Source organism: Furipterus horrens, unplaced genomic scaffold (assembly GCF_987537825.1).
Source record: "Furipterus horrens unplaced genomic scaffold, mFurHor1.1.pri manual_scaffold_1, whole genome shotgun sequence".
In the NCBI taxonomy this organism is placed as follows: Eukaryota; Metazoa; Chordata; class Mammalia; order Chiroptera; family Furipteridae; genus Furipterus; species Furipterus horrens.
The window spans coordinates 104,459,472-104,481,622 of record NW_028327171.1 but is presented as its reverse complement, the minus strand read 5'-3'; the positions used below and the strand labels follow the sequence as shown (position 1 = coordinate 104,481,622).

The following is a 22,151-nucleotide window of genomic DNA, read 5'->3' as shown; positions in this document are numbered from 1 at the left end:
GGGCAACCCTAGCAAACTAATAAGGCGACTCTATAGTAGTGATTTAATCAAGACAACAAAAACACTGGTTATTTTTTGAAAAAAAGAATTTAATTGAAGAAGCTGGTTAAACAAATATTGGGGACTGAAAGGTAAAGGGGGAACACTGAGGTAACAGAGGAAAAGGGAAGTGATTCGGTTGTCAGCATCTAGAAGCTCAAGAAGAAGTCCTGCTGAGCGGGGACCCAGACTTGGAGGCTGCCTGTCAGTGTCAGTGTCTCTGGGAGCTCAGAGAAGCGACCCACCAAACTGGAGCTCAGATCTCTGAAGAGAGGGAGCCAGGTGGCTGGGGCTGGTATCTCCAAGGGGATGCTATAAGGTTGGTTTACAAGTACAAAAACCAGAAGCAGTTGTCATCAACACGGTGAAGAACCTTTTCTGGAGTGACACTGATAGAAACAGAAAACAAGATAGTCCCAAGAATCTCTTCCAGGTGTCCAGTCTCTCTATAGCATCCTCAATTGTCACAGGGAGCTAGCTGGCCAAGGAGAAATGTGGCTTGATAATTATCTCCCTTATTATAAAGGTCTAGATGATCTCCCTTCAAGAGGACCCTGCTCCCTATCCCATCTCCAATCACCCTGAAATTTAGCCAAGTTTACCTGCACCATCTGGTATACCAGCACTTAAAATTTTTCCTGAAATACATGTGTTACTCCATTACTCCTCAGCTTTAGTAACACATTTGTCTGTATAACCCGACTTTCTTTCAACCCTGACCAGGATCTCAGCTCTGACCAGCAATGATTTCACTTGTCCCTATTAAATGTCCTTTCTCATCCTTTGTGTTGACAACTCTGCACACTCTCCATAAGCCCTTTCTCCAGCCTGTCCCCCTCAGTCTCAGCAACTGAGACCATTTACACGAAGAAAATGGGCTCTCAGACAGGAAGCCCTCAACTTCTCTTCCCTCCTCCTCTAACCTTATCTATCCTGGCCCTAACTTTCCTCCCTCCTGTTAGCCTGTGCCAGACTAACCTGCTCACTGTGTGGGCCTCAACCCCCATCCCTCCTGCCTCCTCCAGGCCTTACTCTGTTGTCTATCTTCTTTAAATCACCTCTCCCTCTCCCAGTGCTACTTACTCTCCACCTACAAACGCATCCAAATATTCTTCCATCTGAAAAAAACCTTCCCCAAATCCAGCTCCATTTTCACACTTGCATCCACATGTATCTTTCCTTCCTCACTTTCCAGTCACTCCTCCACCCTTGCCCTCTGGCATCTTTTAAACACCTTCCATTAAGGTCAGCAATGACAAAACAACTGAATTCATCGTGTACTTCTCTTACCTAACCTCTTGGCAAATTTTATGATTTTTTTTCTTGGTTTAAAATAGATACACAGTCATTATAGACATTTTAGAAAATCAGAAAAGAATAAAATACATTTTTAAAAAATTCTGAGGGGTTCTGAGAAACCATGCTGCGTGTATGAGAGAATGGGGGTCCTTGGAGTAGAGAACCAAACAAGGAGACTAGAAATTGAAAACACTTCAAAGAACACAAAATGTTTACACCAAAATCTCAACTATTGACAGTCTTTGAAGAATAGTTCTGGATAGTTCAGTATTCCAAATAGCTAATGATCATCTCCTTAACCACCAAGATATCTGAATCTTTTCACACAAGGCTAAAAATCTATTCTAAAAAATAGCATACTTACCCTCCTTATTCAACAAAGAAAACAAAACAATTTACTGTTATTGATGGCTTAAGGTCATAGTTAGATGAATAGGAGTAACACTAAAACTATATTTGTGACCTACCTATTACGTGCCAGGCCTGTGCTAAGCATTTGACATATGCAACCTGAATGTCATCTCATAATTTCCACAACTCATCTGCGTTTTATAAATGATCAAACTGAGGCTCAGAGAAGTGAAGGAGATTATGGACCGCTGAAGCCTTATGTTCTTTATGCTGTCCCATGCTGCGTGCCCAGAGGGGAAAGCACTGTAGTCCATTCTATGTCTTCTGGAAACCTTGGAAAACCCCTTGGCTGCCTGAGACTACATTACAAAGCCTTAGGTAAGTTTTTTTTTTTTTTTCAGTAGAATGACAATAACAAAGAAGTTGTTCTTAGTTTGAGTTTCAAAATAGTTTTAATATTAGTTTGTTAGGGCTGCCCTAATGCTAGCAGAGACTGGGTGGCTTACACAACAGAAAATTATTTTCTCACAGTCCAGAGACTGGAAGTGTGAGATCAAGGTACCAGCAGGTTTGGTTTCTTCTGCAGCCTCTCTCCTTGGCTTCAGATGGCCCTCTTTTCACTGTGTCCTTACTTGGTCTTTTCCCTATGTCTCTCTGTGCATTCTAATCTCTTCTTGTAAGAACACCAGTCCAATTGGTGTTAAGGCCCTCCTGTATATCCTCTTTTAACTCAAATACCCCTTCATAGGCCCTATCTCCAAATACAAGAACATTGTGGGGTACTGAAGGTTAGGGCTTCAACAATGAGCTTTGGGAGGCACAATTTAGCCCATAACTGTCTTTGCAAAAAAAAAAAAAAAAAAAGAGTTCTGAATATAAAAACTTGGCTTTTTGTTATCAAAACCTAATGTCTCTAAAAGACTAAGGCATGCAGTCATGTCACACTTATTATTATGTCATATTGTTAAATTATCAGTGCCATATATTACATGTGGATTAGATTTCTCTGAATATCCACTATGCTCTAAGACATTAATCAGTTACAGTACTGGTTATAGGAACAAGTGAGAAATTTAAGATATGCTATCTTTACACTGAAGACCCTAGACAGCCTTAATGTTTTAAATGTTTACACTTGTTTTTCGCTGTTCTCCTGACTCCTCCATTGCTATCTAATGCTATCAACAGTTTTTCTTGCTGTTCACAATATACACTATGATCCTTCTGTCACCTACCCCATTCAACCTTAGAAACCTGATAACTGAGTTTGAATATATAAATAAAAATAAATTGACTTTATGTAAGGGGCTTACCTGTGGATGAACTCTTTGGTGTGTGGCTTCTAAGGAACATGTTTTAGTGACTTACAGATTTCACTTGCTGCCTACTAACTTTACCTGTGTTTCTATTATTGAGGTTGCCCCATCCAACTCAAGTTTCAGGTCCATGAGATATTCCCATATAATAGAATCTTGGGCAAGGAAAAATCTGTACCTTTCAATAGAGAAAAACATTGACTTTGGCAAAGGAAACTCTGGAATCTATTCAAATCCCCAGATTCATGAATATTGCATTGGCATATAGAGTGGATAATATAATCTGATGTGTTTTCCCCCTGCCTATCCCCGCATTTTCTTATTTATATCCCTTGACCATTCTCCACTTGACCTAGACTTGAAGTTGCCATTGCCTTGGGGTAGGTTTGTTACAACAAAATGCAAATAACAAGAGTCAGTTTTTAACATTTGGGTTTTAAAACAGGCTTTGCAAGAAAAAGGGATTTTGTGATCCAAAAGCTTGGTTTTTTGATATCAAAAGCTAATACCCAGAATGAATCAAGGCATAAAATTATGCCAGATTATATACTAAATTGCAAATCCCATGTTTCTAAAAGAGCAACAAAGAAAGCCTCTTTTAGATCTAGTTATTTTGTAATTAAAGAAAACAACAAAATATGCCATTTTCTGTGCAGGTACTCTACTAAAACTAAAATACTACATTTTAAAAGAATGTGCTACAAATGATACTGAGAAAAATTCTAGGGGGTCTATGATCCAGTCCTCCATTCCATGGTTGCACAAGAGGGAAGAGAGAGACATTGTCTAGATGACAAGAAAGACCCTGTGCCCTTCCACAAGCTAGGGAGAAAAGTAAACAGAACACTCAGAATCTGCTGGGGAGACCTGAGCCCATATCTGTAGGGCGGGAGCAGTTGAGTGGTCTGGCCCTTGGGAGGGTGTAGGCTGAGAGATCACAAGCTGCCTCAGAGAGTCCCTGTGTACCCAAACAGCTGGTCTGGGCCCCAAGAGCTGGAGAGCCAGGAGATACCCCACAGTGAGGGTGGGGAGGATCAATCGTGATGATCCAGGGTTATAGCCCATCCTTCCCAACATACACCCTCAGGGGAAAATGAGAAAAATACTGAAGCCAGTGAGCAAACTCAGACTCTTCTACCAAGTAGAACGAGGCTGCAAACAGGACTTAAACTCAGGATAGAAAAGGAAAAAAATATTACTTCCCTAACCCATGCCCCACTCCTGAGTTTGTGTCCTAAGGGATATGTTCCCACTACACATATGATTCACACCCCTCCCCAAGCTGTAACATATAATGGAAAGTTATACTTCCAGTTAATACTTGTATTCCCTGTTCTACACACTCCATTGAGATGCAGATACTAGCAGTCTGCAAGGCCATGCATTCCACTCAACAACTCAGAGAAAGAGTCTCCTACATGCCTCAGTGCACCTGTTACCACAGGCCCCCAGGGGGCTTAATCAGAGCAGACTTGTTTATAATGACCAGAACTACTCAAGCTATCATAAGCAAAGTTTTTCTAAAAATAATTTACTGGAAGGATACCAGGGTATGTCATGAACCTCGGAGGCAGAAAGAATGATGCAGACATTCTGAGAGTCTAGGGAGCTGAGGGTTCTCAGCCCACTGTAGGTTCTTGGATTTGTGCAAGAAAGAATTCAAATTTGAACCAGCGTAGAGTTCAAAGGGAAAGTGAGTTTATTAGTGTAGCAGTGAGACAGAGAGAAACCTCCCTTAGCAGGATTTGCTTCTTTTATTGAAGTTCATTTCATCAGGGAGTAGAGTATTCATTAAAGGGGAGGAATATTCAGGATCTTCCTGGGGAAAAGGTAGAGATTTCTCAGAGGAGCTCCACTGGCCATTTTGTGTCCTTATGTGGGCTTTCTGTTTCTGATCATGGGGGTTATGGGGAGTGCCATTTAGCATGCTGATGCATTACAATTAGCATATAATGAGGCTAGGGATTACTGTTGGGTGAAGTTAGTTACCATATTGGATCGATCTGGTCCCTGCCAGTTTTAAGCCATAAATCCCGAGTGGGGTGGTCTTATTTCCTTGTTAATAGTTCCCGTAGCTTTTATGGATTACAGATGTTTCATACATACCCTGTCTCAGGAGGACCCAAGCCTTGTCCCAGAAGCAGGACTCTGGAGCCAGAACCAGGTGATCAGGAATACAGTCCACATTCTCCATGTCCAAGGATGTCAGGCTCTCTCCCCACTGCATGTTTCTGCACCTCCTTGAAGTACCGCTTTCTATTCTGTGTGTGCTTGCTTCCTCCACCCAAGATTAACATGCCATGTCTCAGTTCAAAGCCTAGGAGAGATAGCCAGAGACTCTGGAGCTAATTTCTAACTCAAGGAGTATTCTTTCATTTAACCCTTTTAAAGAGAATTTTTATTTTTCATTAAAATCTTTTTCTAACTTTAAAAATTTAAACCAAATAAAAATGGGAAGAATAGTACAGTGAAGAGTTATAAAGCCTTTAGTTAGATTTGTCAATTGTTATGACTCTGTGATGTTGGCTTTCACTCTCTCTCTGTATTACATATACTTTTTTTCCTGAACCACTTGAAAATAAAAATAAATTGTAGCTATCATGGAATACTACCCCCAATTTCCTCTTCTCACATGTCCTGAAAACAAGAAGAATCCAGGAGAGAAAACTGAGTTGACTCAAACCCAAATTGGCTCTTGCTAGGTCAAGTGTCCAATCAGCTGTGGTGAAGGGCCACAAAATGCAACACCAGCTTTGGGGCCCATCTCTCTGCTGGGTTGGGTGGGGAGAGTGAGAGTCCTCAGAGAAGGACATGGCTGGATGGGTACTCAAAATGATTATCCCAAATCCTGACTACTTTTTATCCCTTTTAGATTAAGATGAAATATATAGAAACAAAACATAGCATGCCATGGACCCTTGAGGTTGTCTAAGCATAGCAGAAACCATGAAACTGAAATCCAAAGGTCTACTACATTTGACAGTAAATCTACCCTTGCTAAATGTCTATAAAATGTTCTCCTCTTGACCACTTCCAGTGATGGAATTCTGACATTGAAGGCTTCAGGAATAAAGTAATAATATGCGGGGTTCAGTACAGTACCTGTGAAAAAGAAAAATAGTTAAATAAATAGCTAGTAGTAATTGAGTGCTCACTCTGTGCTGGGCGCTATGCTAGGTCTTTTACACACATTATCCAATCTCATCCTCATAAAAACCCTGTGTGATATTGTCATTATTTACATTCAGAGAAGAAACAAAAGAGCAAAGAGTTTAGGTAACTGGCCCAAGCAGCTACCTTCCAGGACTCTGATACTTCAGAACCCTTTGTTCAAAGCATAGCCAAGCCCTGAACACTGAAGGAAGATATTCATTTGCCCCCCTCCTGCCAAAGAGAAAGAAAACTTGAGCCTATTATAAATAACAAAGAATGGAAATGGCCCAAATACTAGTCTTCAAACAACCCTTACCACTTTTACTTCAGGAAGCTCACTAGGGAACAATCATCACAGAGTCAGTATTCCTGTGCCTTGTCGCACGATCCCTGAGCAGCCCCAAATACTTCAAGTTCAACTAGAAGGTCATACGCCAGATAAAGGTGATGAGGCTGAAATCAAATCACCTTTCACAGTCCTGCCTCAACCAACATGTTGATGGGAGTCTCTGAGGTGCTTAGCCAGATGGCAGATAAAGTGTCCTCCCACACTAACTGCATGTTCTGGGGGGCCTTCACAAGGACATCCTGGTCTAAGTGGTGCCCATGGAGTACACTTCTTGCAGATTCCCCAAATCCTGACTTCTGTAATCTATTTGATTCACAGCCAAGTTGATAAATACACTATACTCCTGCCTCTGAGCCTGCTTGGGATGCAGGGTTTGAATATTGCCCCCCACTGGGCCTTTTGGGATGCTTCAGCTCACTGCTCAAGTCCTGTTTGAGGATTCTGGGGTTCAGTTCCTCCTCAGAGGCCATTACCGACACCGCAGCCCCTGCTGACAGCCTCATCAAGGGAAACTCTTGCTCCACGCCCTCTTGTGTCCCTCCTGCCTGGGACCAGATTTGCGTCATAGGAGATCATTACTCTCTTTCCTGGCATGCGTCTCATAGAGAGGAAATTATTCTTACAAATTGAATTTTTCCCAGTAAGTTCTTATGACTCAACCATGCAGATAATTTTTAAAGCTTTTTCTAAGTCTACTTATTTTTTTTAGGTAGTGAAATGTGTTCTGAAACTTCCATTTTGCAGTGGAAGGTGCTGCTTCCTGTTATTGACCTGAACTATATTCTCTCAAGTCTCCTAAGATATCTTCCAACTATTCTCATTTTAGCTGGTCTTTTTCAGGCTACTTGGAAAACACACACCTCTGTCAGTGAAAGAAATGTGCTCATTGCAAGGATATACAACATGAGCTAGGGGGCATCATCTCCATTTTTTTAAAAATTGATTTTAGTAGAGAGGAAGAAAGGAAGGGAGAGAGAAACATTGACTTGTTGTTCCACTTATTTATGCATTCATTGGTTAATTCTTGTATGTGCCCTGATGGGAATCGAAACCACAACCTTGGCATATTGGGATGATGCTCTAATCAACTGAGCTACCCCGCCAGGATATCATCTGTATCTTGACCATAGACTTCCAAGATTGAGGAGCATACCAGGCTTCACAGAGACCTGGAACAATAACTCAACATTGTTCTCACTCAGTCTGAGCTTCAGTCACCTACTTTCCCTTTCTCCACCTAGCATTTATTCTTCCAAAGGCAGTGGATTAGATCAGTTTGACACCTCTCCCCCCATTATGGAGCTCCCCTTATTGGTCAGACTCTGTGACTACTGGTTTCAATCATGTTCAACCACTTCTTAGTTTTTGACTCAAGGAGAAATCTCTTGTTCCATCATTAACAGCCAGGACAGCAGGTTAAACAAATGACATATAAGTACCATTTGAAAGAAAGCTGAGGGCATGACAGACATTTGAAACTTCATGTTGTATCTCCTAATTTATATTTAGTAAGTTCTGTTTTAACGTCAAGTTTTCCTTAATGTGGGAAATGCCACGACCATTGGTAAATTGTGGAGATGAAAGTGTTAACACAGCAGGCCTGAGATTGCAATCCTTAGAACGCTCTGAGGCAAGGTGAGTTCATAGCTGGCATGAGGAAAGCTGGATTCCAAGAGAGTTCTCACCATTTCCAGAAGTGATGGGAGTGGCTCACTGCACTAAAATGTGCAAATAGCATTGCTTATGCTGAGCACTTGCTTTCCTTCTAAGAGTCTGAAATTCTGGCACGTACTAGGCAGAGAGTGCCCACATAACCAGCCCCCAGCAAAAACCCTAGACATTGAGCTTCCCTGGTGGACAGCATTTCACACATGCCCCAATTTGTGTCTGGAAGAGTTAGGTTGCACCTGGTTTTCTCTGGTCGTTGCCTCACACGCCCTTTCCTTTGCTGATCTTGTGTCGTATCCTTTCACAATAATAAATCACTGTCAACTATGTGCCCAGGCCTGTGAGTCCTCCTAGCAAATTGTGGAACCTGGGAGTGGTCTTGGAGACCCCCAACACAGAGCCAATCAGGTCTATATGAGTGAAAATTCATAATGGAGTACCCCATTTCCTCACATTAAAAAATGAAACTGTAAGTTTCTTCCTTGCAGAGATATTACAACTCCATTCCTCATACATCCATTATAGCTATTTAAAGCCATAACTTGAAATAGTCGGCTTTCTTTGGAAGGTGCCGTAGCGACTAAAAATTTAATGAGGGCAAAGAGGAGACATCAAGGGGCAGACCCAGCTGGAGGGGGCTTCCAGGTGGCACCACTGGTAGGCTTACTCTGAGTGATATTCAGCAGGTTAATGGCAGCATTTCTATTTATCATGAAAAGCCAGTAAAAATGAGCATTTTCTGACACGTTCACACATTCTTAATGAGCCAAGTTCTTCTACTGCATGACCTTCATGAGGAGGTCAGTTCCTTTAACCAGCTCCATTTATTCACTTCCATTTTTAAGTTTTGCTGGTGCATTAAAAATAATACCTGGGAGTCTGAAAGAAGCCCTATCATTGCTCAAAAGTGCATGATTTACTCCCAGGGAGTAGCCCAGGCCCTGGGAGAATCTCCAACAGAGTGGTTTTATGATAAATGTCAGTGATTATGCTGATAACAGAGTGTTCCACCAAAACTAGGCAGGGGAAGGCATTTTCTTTTCAGTGGGGAAAAAAGTTATCACCTGTTTTGTACAAAGCTCACAGATGGTACATTAGCATCCTGCTTTTTCTCCCCAGGGTGGTAGTTTGGAGAGAAGAAGAGAGAATGAAGACAAAGGGAGTGTATTGGAGGGAGGGAGACTAAAATGGGAGATGGGGGAGAGAGGAAGATGAAATGGCCACAGAATGAAGTAAAGCTCTCTTCCCCTGGCTCTGGCCATGAAAACCTCTGTCCCCAGGGGTCTTGTCAGGGTAGCCCCAACCTACCAATAATCTGATGCCACTGACACCACTCATTCAGCCTAGACCAGTCCCACTCAGACTGGAACCTGGGCCCATCATTTTGATCAAACACATATCCTTTCCAATATCCACATAAATTTCAAAGACAGTTGTGAACTCCTACAACTGAATTAGAGGAGGGAATGTGCTGTGTCACATGTCCCCAGGACAAGTCTGTAGTTCTTCTCCTCACATCCCTGTATGTCCTCATGGTGTGTCAAAGTGGGAAAGTACCCAGGAATCTGGCCCTGGCAGTGTATATTTGTTGTTTTGGTCTGCCCGTTTTTGGAAAAACTTCCTCCTTCATGCCATGTGGTTTGTGAAGATATCAGTGTGCTGCCTGTTGTAAGCATGGTATCAAACCCAAACAGAACCAACCACTGGATCTCCGCCTTTACAATATGCTTTGTCCAAGGGGTGGCCAGGCAATGATACAAACAGGACTCATCAGAACCCTTTGCTGGGTTGATTATATGCACTTTTGTGACTGAGCAAGCTGGGGTTCATCCACGTGTCACCTTGATACACAACCCAACAATTAGTGTTGAAGGAAACAGGTTTTTATTTACAGGATTCCAACCTCAGGGGCTGCTGGAAGCATTCCTGCTCAGGGCCCTATTCTCCCATGAGAACCAGCACTTTCCTTACTCCCCACCAAGCTATAAGCCAAAAACTTTCTGAGAAGTTCTCCATATCCTTATCTGTTCTTAAGCCGGCCACACAAACAGTCCTCCATCCCCTATGAAAGTACACTTGTGGGTTTCAGAGTCGCCATCCTCTCGCAAGCTCTCTCTCCTTCAGAATCCAAGGGACATTATCCTCAGCCTCCACATAGTAGTTCAGGGAAGCATGTGCCATGTTACATTGTACTGTGGTGGCATCCAGGGAGGCACATATCCCAAGGGAGTGGCTTCTCTGTATGTCCTTCAGAGAAGCAGAAGTCTGCACTCCCAGTCACAGGTCAGCTCAGCTCCAAGCATGTCCTATGAATCCGTGTTTGGTTAGGCAGGTCCCTGCACAGCTCCATCAGCTCTCTCCTTATACTCTTTCTTCCCGCATGGCTGCTCCCTCAACTACAGACCGCGTGACTGCTTCCTTACTACGCCAGGACGCGTGGCAGAACCCCCCTACTTCATGGCTCCTTCCTCATTCTCTCTCAGCCCACCCTTATTTAAAATGCTTGGCCTGGAACTTCCTATGTGACCTCATATCTAGCCCCTCTTATAACGTGACACTTTTGCCAGTTCCCCCATTTTCAGCTGCCATCTTTAGTCAGGGCAAGAGTTCTCAGTAGGGCACGGGCCTCCACCTCCCCTGGCTGTGTTCTTAAAGGCTTTTGCCTGGGGAAGCAGCACAACTATTAACTTGCCATTGTAATACAAAGCATCTTAAACATGATATTATCTGCTCTCTCTTCCACCAATCCAGGTTTGTATGGAATATTTTCAGAGAACCCTGCTCTTCACCTGATTACGCCTTAGGAAAATAAATGCCCTCTTCTTGCCAGGGTTCCAAAGTTGGCTGGATGCAGTTTGGGGACTTGGACAGCCATCTTCTCAGCCATATGGAGAAACTAAAACTGCAGAATAAGCTTAGAGTCTGATGACAGAGAGAGAGAGAGAGAGAGAGAGAGAAAGAAAGATTACAGCATCGAGTCCTGTATTTGTTTTCTGGGGCTGTTGTAAAAAATTATCATAATCTTGGTGGTTTACAGCACCAGAAATTTCTTCTCTCCCAGTTCTGGAGGCCAGAAGACTGAAATCAAACTGTTGACAGGGCTCTGCTCCCTCTGGAGGCTGGGGGGAAGGGTCTGTTCCTTGCTTCTTCCAGCTCTGGTGGCTGCCAGCATTCTCTGGTGTCCTTGGCTTATGGCTGCACCACTCCAATCTCTGCTTCCAGTTTAGGCTTAAGGAACTGTTGCATTTACTTATGCTAACTATTTTACTGTTTTAAACACTCTGAAATTATATTTACGACCTGATGATCAGTGGGATGTTTTTCAATTGTGACCAAAAACCCAACCTAGGAGGCTTGAGCAAAAACAAGCAGATGGCAAAGCTAAAAAGACTGGGGCTAAACCGTTTCAGCTCAGTTTGAGGCTCTGACAATATTATTGGGTTCTACCTCTAGATTTTAGGAGGTGCCCCATGTACCTTCTGATTCACATTATCTTGTACCTGGGCCAGTGAAAGAGAGAGGTGGTTTCCCTAATGGGTAGAACAAAAATCTTGGAATAGGACCTCATTGGTCCTATCTGCCTGACTTCTGTCAGATGCCTACTCCTAAAATGTGGCCAGCGAAACGAACTGTACCAATTGTCTTATGCTAGATCATTGCCTTTCTTCTAGAGTGAGCAGAATGCACAGATGATGAGTGAGAGAGGTATGGTATTCTAGAGGGAAAGTGGCTATGGTCACCAGAAATGGAGTCAAAGCATGCTGGCTGCAAAAGGAATAGATGTATATTGAATATCATGAAAATTCCATGACATAAAATTCCTTCATTTATACAAATGAATAGAACTACCAAGCTTGTGATAAGTAGAGTATCATAAATCATAGTTCTGTGAATATAACATGAAAATTTATACTACTACTTCACAGAATTTTCAGAAATTAATCAAGGAGGTTGTGTGGAGTTAGCATCGTTAGACAGGGCCAAATAGGCATACAGTTAAATTATGTGTTGCTCTTTTTAAGTCAAACACATGAATATTGAATAAATACTTTATTTATCCCAAGTTGCTGACAAATTATCTTGTCACAGGTGCTCTCTATAATTAAACAAAATGTCACAATAAATGTGATTAATGTCACAATAAATATTATTAACAATAATAAATATTGTACTCAATGCTAGAAGTATCTTTTGGCCTAAGTGTGTGATTTACTTCTGTAGTGGTGGGCTTCAAATTTTATGGTGACATACCTCCACCAATAACAATGGGCTAATATATTAAGTACATTATAATATACAAAATATAAAGTAACGAGATGAGTTAAAGGTAGAATAAGAAATATTTTAAAAATATTTCATTTTATTTGTTAATGATCAAAAACCATTTGTTCTCACTGGAAAAATAGTAAGTTTAATGAAAGTGATGTTGTATTTCATTTAGAAAATATTTGCTCAACATTTTGTGAGAGGTAAGTTTGTAGATCTGATTCTAAATCCAGTTTATTTTGATATTTGATTTTATGACCATCAGAAGTATAAAAGATAACTCACTGTTATAGACTGAATTGTGTTTCCACAAAATTCATGTTGAAGCCCTAATTCCCCATGTGGCTGTATTTGGAAATAGGGCTTTTAAGGATTAAATAAGGTCAAATAAGGTCAGAAGGATGAAATCTTAATTTGATTGAACTTGTGTTCCTATAATAAGAGAAAGCGATACCAGAGATGCACACACACAAAGAGAAAGGCCAGGTGAGGACAACAGAGAGGAGGTGGCCTTCTGAAAGCCAAGGACAGGGGCCTCACCAGAAACTAACCCTGCCAGCACCTTCATCTTGGACTTCCAGCTTCCAAAATTGTGAGAAAATAACTTGCTGGTGTGTAAGCCACCCAGTCTATGGTATTCTGTTATGGCAGCCCTAACAGACTAATACACTCCAAATATACATAGATCTGGATGGAAAAACGTGTATCACTGACTCACAAAATGATAATGCTCATTCTTCAGACCTATGAACCAATCATGCAAAAGTTTTGGTCAAAATTGGGCTAGTAATTTTCCATCTGCTCTAGAAATGGTTTGTTCTTCAAATTAATTGAAAGTTTTTGCATTTTTATATTTCCCACTAATGAGTAAATAAATTACTGGGACTCTTGCTTGGAAGACTTTTAAACAGGTTAGAAGATTTTTTTGAGTATTAAAAATGTATATATATGAGAGTTTTTATGGGTGCCACACCTCTGTTACTTGGGAGAACAAAATCACCTAATGATGAACATTTCCAAATATCCAGTTTCAAAATATTTTCTCCATAGCACATGTTTTTAAAAGCAATCACTTTCTCACTCATTATTTGCATCTCAAATTTTCCTTGAACTGGTAGATGTGTGTGGATTTTTTAAAACTAATAGGTAGCATTCTACTTGTTATCTCATAAAAAAAGATAACAAATTTGGAACAGCTGTCTTTATGTAAAAAAAATATTTGTATTTCCGAGTTCGACATTAAGGGCTTCTAAGATCACCTGTGAGCCTCAATGTGGTAGAAACACAGTCACTTCCCATACCATTACAAAGTATTACAAATACTCTGCTTTACATTAACTTATAAAATTAACCACATCAGTAACTTTCTACAACATGCTGTGCAGCTCTGGCCTCAGTGCCTTTTCTGCAGTAGCTAATCTGTGAACGGAGCAGCCCAGGCGTCCACGTGTGAGGGTGGCTGTGGGACCTTACCCTGAACCTTCCTTCTGCTCCACTCAAAGCAGCCATTTCTCTGTGGCTCCACCTACACTAGTTTTCCAGAAAATATTTCTTTAAAGAAGTAATTTATTATTAAGAATGTATCTTTTCCAGTATAGCTTTCCTTAGTTGCTCCCAGACATAGTACTTCTTTATGTCATTATTGAAACAGAATCCAGCCAATATAGTAAGTTCTGAAACACTTGAAACACCTGTATTTTCATTCCCTTTATAGCTAAACAGCATGGTGTAGTTGGCTCTAATACTTGTTTTTCCTGCTAATCTTTAGGTATGTGTTTGCTAATTTCAATGGCATATGCTAACCAAAGATGGTACTGTAGCTTGTCATCATATTGTTCTCCAGGTACTGCTTCTACTGTTCCTGATTAGAGCAGGAAGACAATTGTTTCCTCTAAAGGTATGTCTTTTGCCATTAAATAAGAAATCTAATCAAAAGTCTCTCAATATTTAATTTAAATTGAGCGAAAATTTCTAAAGTACTGAATTGCATACCATACATCTTCAAGCATCATCAAAATTATAAAAAAAGAGCCCTCACTGGTTTGGCTCAGTTGATTGGGCATCATTCCCCAAAGCAAAATGCTGTTGATTCTATTCCTGGTCATGGCACATGCCTGTGTTGCGGGTGCAGGTTCAGTTCCCAGCTGGGGCGCCTCACTTAAGAGAGGCAACTGATCATTGTTTCTCTCCCTTTCTTCCTCCCTCCCTAACCCCTCTCTCTAAAAATAAATAAATAAAATCTTTAAAAAAAATAAAAAGTTTCTATCTTTAAAAAAAGGTAGGTATTTGTGTTTATGTTATGCACACTTGCTTTCTAAAATTCTTGCTAATACTTAATATTTTTAACTGATATTTTAAGGCATACTTGGGATATAAGGATATCACTAATATGAATGGGAATCCACATTTCAAATAGCTTTTTTGTTACCTTTGAATGTTTTGACTGACTTATTGTCAGATCTGATTGAGTCATTGTTTTTATCTTGCTAATGTGGCAATGAGCTCTTTATGAAAGGAAGACACATGTCAGCTCTGTCCTTTTCTTATTAATAGGAAGAAATCTTTAACCTCATTTTTTGGTCTCATAATCAAAATGTTTTTTTTATCTAGTTAGTTAAAACTAGACAGTGTTATATGAAATCCACTTATATGGGCACCCTTTAGTATATCACAATGCGTTAAAGGAGAACAAGCTGCTGTCAGTCCCTCTGTGTGGGAGAGCGCCCACTCTCTCCTCGTGGCATGTGGCAATGGTGCCTGTCTGACATATGGACCAAATATAGACACCATAGTCTGTCTATATATTTGCAAAGTCAAGTCCTCTTTTTAGGTTGGAAATAGTAAATATATAGATGTTATTTTCCCATACCCTCTGGGGACCCTGCACCCCACTTTGGAGAGCACTGATTTCACAGTGTAGTTGGTGACTTGTTGCTGCAGCGGACATTGTTTGGCTAGTCTCAGCCTTCATTCCCTGCTTTTCCTGCCTGCCATTAACCTGAATTTCTTTGAGTGAGTCCTCAACCCCCATCCTACCCTCCACTCATGTGCCACACTCCTTTTTCTCCCAGTGACTGGTATGGGGACATGGGGATATCAAGAAACTCAATTTAGGCTTAAAAAAAAAAAAAAAGAATTCTAGAACTTTAGTAGTAGCTCCAGAAAGAGGCTCTCTCCCTTACCAAGGGCATGATGAGGCCACCACTTCAGCCAGTTTACTACGCAGAGAGCGGAGACAGGAACTCCCAGGCACCACCACATGGGACTCAGGGATGAAAGGATATTGCTGAAGATAAAGACAAGAGATGGCAAGAAATTGGAAACTTGGTGACCTTATTTGAGCTTCTGGATGGAGTCTTTCCTGAAACCAGTCTACCCATGGCTCTTTCAGCTATATGGGCCAATAAATTCCATTTAAATGCACAAGTCACTTATTTAAATTAACTTCTCTATCACCTGCAACCAAAAAAGACCTTACTGATATAACTGTCAACTCCCTCATACAATTTGTTTTGTTGTTATTGTTGTTTGTGTTGTTTGTTTGTGTTTTTTTATTGTATGGTTAGCCATACTCTAGCACAGAATTATCATCAGTGCTTGCAAAGTCCTTCTATTGAATTATTTCCTTGCTAGCACACATTAATTATAAGCTTATGTACCAGACACTGTTCTAAGTAACTTACACATATTGACACATTTAATCTGCCCAATAATGCTATGGAGTCAGTACTATTATTATCCCTATTTTACAAACAAGAAAACTAACTTGCCAAGGTTACATGGTAAGTAGTAAAGCCAAGATTTACTACCAAGGCACATTTGAACCAAGGCTTCGGCTCCCAAACTAATGCTCTTAATCACTACACTATACCAGAAAGACTGCACTACTTACATACTAACATTTGGCATTGTCCAGTTGTCTAGTTTTGCCACTGTGATGGGTCAAAGATAATATTTACTATTTATTGTGTTATCTTGGATGAATTACTAAAAATCTCTGTTTCAGTTTCCTTATCTGTAAAATAGAAATAGTAAAATAATACTGATATAGTGGGGTTGTTGTGTAGTTTAAATAATACCAGTGGCTTTAACCATCTTTTCTCTACTTGCTGGCTTTTGACCATTATTCTATTGGGTTTTCTGTCTTTTTTAAATTGATTTGCAAGAGTTGCGGTTATGAGTTCTTTTTAGTTTTAGATACTGAGTCTCTCCTTCTAATCTATCTTTTCTTTTTTACTTTTTATGGTGCACTTGATTGAGTAGGAATCTTTAATTTTGATATGGTCGAGTCTATCAATTGTGCCCCACATGTAAAGAGAATTAAGATATGAAAAACATTGTTTATGCCCTAAGCAACTTAAAATCTAGCTGGAGAATCAAGAACAACAACTATGTGAACAGTGTTAAAGGTTATACTATAACGGTATGCAATAAAATGCCAAGTTGTAAGGCTTAATAACCAACTGTTAACCCTGGAAAAGTATCCAAATTTTTCTGAGTTTCAGTTTCCTTATCTAAAAAATGGAAACAATAAAAAAATACCTTTCAGTGTGTTGTGATAAATAAATTCGTTGTCGTCGTCGTCGTCGGCAGCCGTCCGTCTCAAGAGACGATGGCGTAGCTTCTTGAGAGTCTATCTGCAACGCCGAGAATGGCTGTGCAGTCCGACTCGGGAGTGACAATCCCTGCCGCACTTGTTACAGGTGAAGGCAGATGGCTGTTGTTGCTGCTGTTGACGCTGCTTCCGCCTCGATCTTTTCTGGGCCGCCTCCTCGTTGCGCGCAGCCTCTGCGCGTGACGTACCTTGCCTGACCGCGAGCCTCCAGGCTAGGCGGTCGTCTGCTTGAACTTCCCATGTGTTGAGATTGATGGAGCATTGTGTCATGTCCTTTTTGCAGATGTCTTTGAACCGCGGTTTTGGGCGCCCTGTCATCCTCTGGCCTTCTGCTAGCTCGCGGTAGAGGAGGTCTTTGGGAATACGGCCTGCATCCATTCTTTTGACATGGCCGAGCCACCTGAGGCGTCTCTCACTAAGAACTGCATGCAAACTGCTCATGTTGGCTCGCTTCAGCACCTCGGTGTTGGGGACCTTATCCTGCCAGGCGACATGCAGGACGCGTCGCAGGCACCTCATGTGGAAGCTGTTGAGTTTCCTTTCGTGCCTTGCGTAGGTGGTCCACGTCTCGCTGCCATAGAGGAGAGTGCTGAGTATGCAGGCTTGGTAGATGCGCAGTCTGGTTTTCTCAGTGAGGCTGGAATTGTTCCACGCTCGCCGGTTCAGTCTGGCCATAACTGTGGCTGCCCTGGCGATTCTCCGGTTGACCTCCAAGTCGACTGACAGAGAGCTCGAGATGGTGGACCCGAGGTAAGTGAAGTCGTTGACAACCTCCAGGGTGTACCCGTCGATGGTGATGCATGGGGGAGTCCCCGTGCCTTGAGCCATAACATTCGTCTTCGTCAGGCTGATGGCTAGTCCGAAGTCCTTGCATGCGTGGGAAAGGCAAGTGACTAGCTGCTGGAGTCCCTCTTCGGAGTGTGATGTCAAGGCTGCGTCGTCGGCGAAGAGCATCTCACGGATGAGCACCTCTTTGACCTTGGTCTTGGCTTGTAGACGGGCCAGGTTGTAGAGCTTGCCATCGGATCTGGTGTGAATGAAGACAGCCTCGCTGCAGTCCTTAAAGGCGTATTGGAGGAGCATGGAGAAGAAGATTCCGAACAGCGTAGGCGCGAGGACGCAGCCCTGCTTTACTCCGCTGCTGACTGGGAAGGCCTCAGAGGTTGCGCCGTTGTAGGACACCGTGTTGTGCATGTTGTCGTGAAAGGACATGACCACAGCAAGCAGCCAATCTTCCGTAGCAAGCTGAAGAGTCCGCTTCGACTGACCAGATCAAACGCCTTCGTGAGGTCGATAAAGGTGAGGTAGAGTGGTTTATGCTGCTCGTGACACTTCTCCTGCAGCTGGCGTAGGGAGAAGATCATGTCCACTGTTGAACGGCCAGCTCTGAAGCCACACTGGGACTCTGGGTAGACGCGGGAAGCAAGGGTCTGCAGGCGGGCAAGGGCGACCCGGGCAAATACTTTGCCGACGACGCTGAGGAGAGAGATGCCCCTGTAGTTGTTGCAGTCGCTGTGGTCTCCTTTGTTCTTGTACACGGTGATAATGTTGGCGTCTCTCATATCCTGGGGGATGTAACCCTCCTTCCAGCAGAGACAGAGTAGATGGTGGAGTGGCTGTAGCAGGACTGGTTTCCCGCTCTTTAGGATTTCTGGAGGGATTCCGTCGCTTCCTGGTGCTTTCCCGCAAGCGAGGCGGTCGATGGCTTTGCCGAGCTCTGCCCCAGTAGGTGGGGTGTCTAGCTCCTCCATGACTGGTAGGTCTGGGATGGCGTTAAGAGATCCACCAGGTGTCATGGAGGCACCCCCGCTCCCGCCACTGGCACCAGCTTGACCTCGTCATCACCAGAAGAACGGATATTGGCAGCACCCTCCTCACCCGCAGCTACCACAGTGCAGACTGCGACACGGACCATGCCCTCGTGGTAAGCAAGGTGCGCATAATGCCGAAGAGGTTGCACCACTCCAAGATGAAGGGTCGCCCACGCATCAACACCAGTTGTGCCAGCAACCCAGTTAAGACCCAGCAATTCATCAACAGGATGGGAGATGCACTCGGCGAGGGAACGGCGGCAGATGACATTATCGAATCCAATTGGCCATGTCTCCGCGACGCCATATACAACTCCGCCATTATTGCTTACGGGAAGAAAGAGCGGAAGAACGCTGACTGGTACGAGGCTCACTGGGAAGAAATGGAACCCGTGATCGAGGCTAAGAGGAAGGCCCTACTGGCTTACAAGGCCACGCCCACTCCCAGTACACTTCAAGCTCTACGGGCTGCCAGGAACAAAGTCCAGAAGACCGCCTGTCACTGTGCCAACACCTATTTGCTAAACCTGTGCAGAAGCATCCAGGAAGCCGCCGATATAGGCAACGCACGAGGAATGTATGAGGGTATCAAGAAGGCAACAGGCCCAATCCCCTCCAAGATCGCCCCCCTTAAGTCCAAGACAGGTGAGGTCATCACTGACCAGGAACAGCAAATGCGGCGGTGGACCGAGCACTACCTCGAGCTGTACGCAACAAGGAATACCGTAACAACACTGCTCTTAACGCCATCCCAGACCTACCAGTCATGGAGGAGCTAGACACCCCACCTACTGCGGCAGAGCTCGACAAATAAATTAGACATGTTGAATGACACATAGTGCCAACTACAATTCATTTGCAAAGCAGATCAATGAAACAGTAATGGCTAGATGTCTACTACCCTCCAGATATTTTCTATGGTATTCCATATTTAAATTTCACAGTGCACTGAAAGGCATTAGCTCTGCTAATTATCAGATGCAGAAACTCAGTTTCAGAGAGCTTAAATAATTTGATGAAGGTCATCCAGCTAGCTAAGTAAATGGTGGTGACAGGATTAAAAGCCAGATTTGTTTGACCTTAAACCTCATGTGCTTTCTACTATGTCAAGTTATTGTCTAGAGAAGCAAGTTATTGCTAGAGAAGCAATAAAACTTTACTTGAGTCCCCCCACCCAAAAAAAGACAGAATATGAATAGACAGAAGGAGAAAGAGAGAAAAGATCATGCCAGATTCGGGGGGCGGGGGGTGCAATGCATGTGTAAGGGATGAAAAGTGTAAGCAGAAGCAAAACTTGTGCATCATAGTTCGCTTGAGTCCTGGCACACAGACTGGGACAGAAACTGGGGGGTGAGAGTCAACTATTCTCACCTCTCTTATTTTCATTATCAAGGAAGAAGGAGAGAGTTATCCGACTGGTGAGCTGGAAAGTATGTGTCACTCTGACCCCTCAAGTTTGGGCAGCAAGTCTGCCCTAGGGAGCATGTGTGTTCTGCTTTTCCAGAAACTGTAAAACTGCGATTTTACACAAGTAGATTTTTACAAAAAGGGTTCTTCTGCACCTCCAACTCTCTATCAGCCCTGGGCGGCGGCTCTACCTCCCCAATGTTACAAGCAGATTTTCCAACTCTGCGTGTGAGAGTCAGGTACTAAGGGATTCATTCAACATGTTTTATTTTATTTTATTCTGGGTGAAGTACAAGCAGACCCATTCATTGTCCCTGCAAATCTAAAGCCATGGCCATTATTCTGGTTTCTACCAGGAACAAAGCTGACATTTTGTTCTCCAGCAGCCTGAATCTGGTGGCTAGTTCTATGGCTTGTGAACACGTATGGGGAATATGTGTGTTATTTGAAGTCCCTAAAACCACAAGCTTAGGCAATAGACTGAATGTGAACAGGTTCAGTGGACAATGAGAAAATTGGCCTGATCTGACCATAGGGAGTACATTAAGCAGCTGAAGTCAAGTTAGATGGATGGGTGGCCCCAGTAATGGAAGACTTACAAGGAAGGGGGAGAGTTTGGATTTCATGTGGGAAGAAGAGTGCTGAAAGTTTCCGAGCCAGGGAAGCACAAGAGAAAGACAGTGTTTAAAGGTAGAAAGAAAGAAAATGTCAATGAGTTGCAGTGGAGAGTAGAGAGCCTGGAGGTGAACGGCAACTAGAGGTGGTTTCCAGAATTCTTCAAGTGAAGACAGATGAAGGTCTGGCCTGGGGAAGTGGAAATGGGAATGACAGTGAAGGGGCACCAGCAGATGTTAAGGCAAAAGCTGCCAGGATATGGTGACAACCCAAGTCCGGAAAGTGGAGAACCGTTTTCAAGGCGCTCCTCATAAAGACGCAGAGCAGCAGGCCCGGCAGCTGGTAGGCAGTGGGGCTCAGCCTTGGCCATGGCAACTCTAAAGTGCCAAGTGGATTTTTTTTCTCAGCACCAGGGACACGGGAGGCAAGGTAAGATAGAGGCCACGCTGGAAGTTTGGGGAACCAATACGAAGAAGGCAGCGCACATTTGAAAGCCACTGGGAAGAAGCTGGGGGAGACGGAAAGCACGAACGTGGCGGGCAGCTGGGATGACAGGAATAGGAGCAAGTGAAGGCTGGGCGGAAGACAAGAGATTACAATCCCTGGACGGGAGGAAACGACGGACGCGGTGAGGCTGCTAGCAAACGCTCCAGTCAGGATCTTTCCCCAGGTCAGGGCTGTCGCCACCTCTCCCCCAGGAAATCCACAGTTGAACCCCAAAGCAGCCTTCCCCACGCTGGCCGCTCTTTCGGGCCCTGCGCCCACTTCCCCGAGTCCTGGCTGCATCGACCCCAGGGCTGTGGGTGTCCCTGGACATCTCCGGCTCTCTATCACCCGTGGGGGGCGGCTGGGACTCCCAAGGCGGCAGGGCGCCTTTTGCTCCATGTTCCCGCCCCACATCGGGCCGGGGTACCCCAGCAGCACCCCCCAACCTGGGCACCGCCGCAGCCCGCCCGAGCTGCATCGAGCCACGGCCCCTCCCCGGGGTGCGGTTTCGGCTCCCCCGGCCCCCGCCGCGCGCGCGCGCATACACACACACTCTCCGCTTTTGTTGCAGTGTCCCCTGGGACACCCCATCTCTGCTTCTACCTCCACGTCCTGGGGGCCGGGCAAGGAGCGGAGTTCGGGCGGCGCCAGGACGCACGCGGGCTCCCGGGAGCCAGGGGCGGGCGGAGGGAGCGGAGCCGGCAGCCGCGGGGGCCGCTGCCGCAGAAGTGGGAGGAGAACGGGGAGGAGCTGGGGGGCTGGCAGTCCGGGAAGGA

At 43.7% G+C, this 22,151-nt stretch overlaps 1 long non-coding RNA gene across 1 annotated transcript; it reads right to left on the bottom strand.

Moving 5' to 3' along the window:
• Positions 1 to 4,786: 4,786 nt before the first annotated feature.
• LOC150021611 (uncharacterized) lies at positions 4,787 to 22,081 on the bottom strand. Its single transcript, XR_016509009.1, has 3 exons — positions 21,979 to 22,081; positions 5,112 to 6,107; positions 4,787 to 4,824 (listed from the first exon to the last, which is right to left on the bottom strand). It is a non-coding gene; the product is annotated as an uncharacterized LOC150021611 (long non-coding RNA).
• Between the last annotated feature and the right edge of the window lie 70 nt (positions 22,082 to 22,151).